Consider the following 3,537-nt stretch of genomic DNA (forward strand, 5'->3'; position numbering starts at 1 on the left):
GGTATTTGGGAAAGAGTGTTATGAAAAGGTGGGAGAGAAAGAGAGGTGGGGTCCACAGATCCTGAGGGGTCAAAGACTTATCATCCCTACTCCATTTAGGCGTGTAAATGCCCTTAGAGTGCAATCCTGGCGTTTAACGCCAGACTGCTGCTTGTTTCTGGCGTTAAACGCCAAACTGTAGCCTGTTTCTGGCATTTAACACCAGCTTATAGCCTGTTTCTGGCGTTTAATGCCAAACTGTAGCCTATTTCTGGCATTTAACGCCAGCTTGATGCTTCTTTCTGGCGTTAAATGCTAGTTTGATGCTTCTTATTGGCGTTTAAATGCCAGTAAGCTTATCCTCCAGGGTGTACTATTTTTAATGTTGTTTTTCATTCTATTTTTGTTTTTTCTGTTGTTTTTGTGGCTTCACATGATCATCAACCTACAGAAAACATAAAATAACAATGGAAAATAAATAGATATAATTAAATAACATTGGGTTGCCTCCCAATAAGCGCTTCTTTAATGTCAATAGCTTGACAGTGAGCTCTCATGGAGCCTCACAGATAATCAGAGCAGGGTTGGGGCCTCTCAACACCAAACTTAGAGTTTGGTTGTGGCCTCCTAACACCAAACTTAGAGTTTGAATGTGGGGGTTTTGTTTGACTCTGTATTGAGAGAAGTTTTTCATGCTTCCTCTCCATGGTTACAGAAGGAGAACATTGAGTCTTAAATACAAGGTAGTCTTCATTTAACTGAAGGACCAACTCTCCTCTGTTAACATCAATCACAGCTTTTGCTGTGGCTAGGAAGGGTCTGCCAAGGATGATGGATTCATTCTCATCCTTCCCAGTGTCTAGGATTATGAAATCATCAGGGATGTAAAGGCCTTCAACCTTCACTAGCAAGTCCTCTACTAGTCCATAAGCCTGTTTTATTGATTTGTCTGCCATCTCTAGTGTGATTCTTGCAGCTTGTACCCCAAAGATTCCCAGTTTCTCCATTACGGAGAGTGGCATGAGGTTTATCCCTGACTCCAGGTCACACAGAGCCTTCTCAAAGGTCATGGTGCCTATGATACAAGGTATGAAAAATTTTTCAGGATCCGGTTTCTTCTGAGGTAATGTCAGCCTCATTAATGCATTCAGTTCATTGGTGAATAAAGGGGGTTCATCCTCCCAAGTTTCAGTACCAAATAACTTGGCATTCAGCTTCATGATTGCTCCTAGATATTTAGCAACTTGCTCTTCAGTGATGTCTTCATCCTCTTCAGAGGAAGAATATTCATCAGAGCTCATGAATGGCAGAAGAAAGTTCAATGGAATCTCTATGGTCTCTGTATGAGCCTCAGATTCCTTTGGTTTCTCAATGGGAAACTCCTTTCTGTCCAAAGGACGTCCCATGAGCCTTTTCTCACTGGGACTCACGTCCTCCTCACTCTCTCCAAGTTCGGCCATGTTGATCATGGTTATGGTCTTGCACTCTCTCTTGGGATTTTCTTCTGTATTGCTTGGGAGAGTACTGGGAGGAGTTTCAGAAATCTTCTTACTCAGCTGACCCACCTGTGCCTCCAAATTTCTAATGGAGGACCTTGTTTCATTCATGAAACTTTGTGTGGTCTTGGATAGATCAGAGACTATGGTTGCTGGGCCAGAATAGCTCTGTACAGAATTCTCTGTCTGTTGCTGAAAAGATGATGGAAAAGGTTTGCTATTGCCAAACCTGTTTCTCCCACCATTGTTATTATTGAAGCATTGATTAGGCTTCTGTTAATCCTTCCATGAGAAATTCGGATGATTTCTCCATGAAGGATTATAGGTGTTTCCATAGGGTTCTTCCATGTAATTCACCTCTGCTATTGCAGGATTCTCAGGGTCATAGGCTTCTTCTTTAGAGGAGGCCTCCTTAGTACTGCTTGATGCTGCTTGCATTTCAGACCGACTTTGAGAAATCATATTGACTTGCTGAGTCAATATTTTGTTCTGAGCCAATATGGCATTCAGAGTATCTATCTCAAGAACCCCTTTTTTCTGAGTTGTCCCATTATTCACAGGATTTCTTTCAGAAGTGTACATAAATTGGTTATTTGTAACCATTTCAATGAGTTCCTGAGCTTCTTCAGGCGTCTTCTTCAGATGAAGAGATCCACTTACAGAGTTGACCAAAGACATCTTGGACAGTTCATACAGACCATCATAGAATATGCATATGATGCTTCATTCTGAAAGCATGCCAAAAGGGCACCTTCTGATCAATTGCTTGTATCTTTCCCAAGCTTCATAGAGGGATTCGCCTTCCTTCCGTCTGAAGGTTTGGACTTCCACTCTAAGCTTACTCAATTTTTGAGGTGGAAAGAATTTTGCCAAGAAGGCATTGACTAGCTTTTCCCAAGAGTTCAGGCTGTCCTTAGGTTGTGAGTCCAACCATGTCCTAGCTCTGTCTCTTACAGCAAAAGGAAAAACATAAGTTTGTAGATCTCAGGGTCAACCCCATGAGTCTTAACAGTGTCACAGATTTGCAAGAACTCAGCTAAAAACTGATGAGGATCTTCCAATGGAAGTCCATGATACTTGCAATTTTGCTGTATTAGAGAAACTAATTGAGGCTTAAGCTCAAAGTTGTTTGCTCCAATTGCAGGAATTGAGATGTTTCTTCCACAGAAGTCAGAAGAGGGTGTAATAAAGTCACCAAGCATCTTCCTTGCATCTCCACCATTGTTGTTGGGTTCGGCCATGTTTGTTTTATCTGCTTCCTTTTCGAAAATTTCTGTCAGGTCCTCTTCAGAGTTTTGTGCCTTAGCTTCTCTTAGCTTTCTCTTCAAGGTCCTTTCAGGTTCAGGATCAGCTTCAACAAGAATGCCTTTATCTTTTTCCTGCTTATATGATAGAGAAGAAGACAAAGAAAGTATGGAATCCTCTATGTCACAGTATAGAGATTCCTTGAGGTGTCAGAGGAAAAGAAGAATAGAAGAAGGATAAGAGAAAAATTCGAACACAGAGAGGAAGAGGGGGTTCGAATTTTGAGTGGAAGAGGAGTGTTAGTAGATAAATAAATAAATAGAAAGAGATGAAAGAGAGAGAATTTTGAATTTAAAAAGAATAAAAGGAAAATATTTTTGTTTTTATTTTAATTATTAGTTAGAATCCGAAAATTAAAAAGAGAAATAAAATTAAAATTAAAATTTGAAACAATTAGTTAATTAAAAAGAATTTTGAAAAAGTGGGGAGGAGTTTCCGAAAATTAGAGAAAGGAAAGTCGTTAGATGGTTTTGAAAAAGATAAGAATTTTTAAAATCAAACAAAAAGTTGAGTGGTTAATTGAAAAAGATTTTAAAAATCAATTTTGAAAAGATAAGAAGTTAGAAAAGATTTTGAAATTAAGTTTTGAAAAAGATATGTTTGAAATTTATTTTGAAAAAGATTTGAAAAAGAAATTTAAAAAGATTTGATTGTTGAAATTAAAGTTAATTACTTGACTAACAAGAAACTAAAAGATATGATTCTAGAATTCAAAGATTGAACCTTTCTTAATAGGCAAGTAACAAACTTAAAATCT

General features: G+C 38.5%; 1 non-coding gene across 1 annotated transcript; it reads left to right on the forward strand.

Moving 5' to 3' along the window:
• Positions 1–2,211: 2,211 nt before the first annotated feature.
• Positions 2,212–2,315, forward strand: LOC112781758 (small nucleolar RNA R71). The gene has a single exon (XR_003192518.1). It is a non-coding gene; the product is annotated as a small nucleolar RNA R71 (small nucleolar RNA).
• Positions 2,316–3,537: the final 1,222 nt, after the last annotated feature.

This window comes from Arachis hypogaea, chromosome 19, assembly GCF_003086295.3.
Source record: "Arachis hypogaea cultivar Tifrunner chromosome 19, arahy.Tifrunner.gnm2.J5K5, whole genome shotgun sequence".
In the NCBI taxonomy this organism is placed as follows: Eukaryota; Viridiplantae; Streptophyta; class Magnoliopsida; order Fabales; family Fabaceae; genus Arachis; species Arachis hypogaea.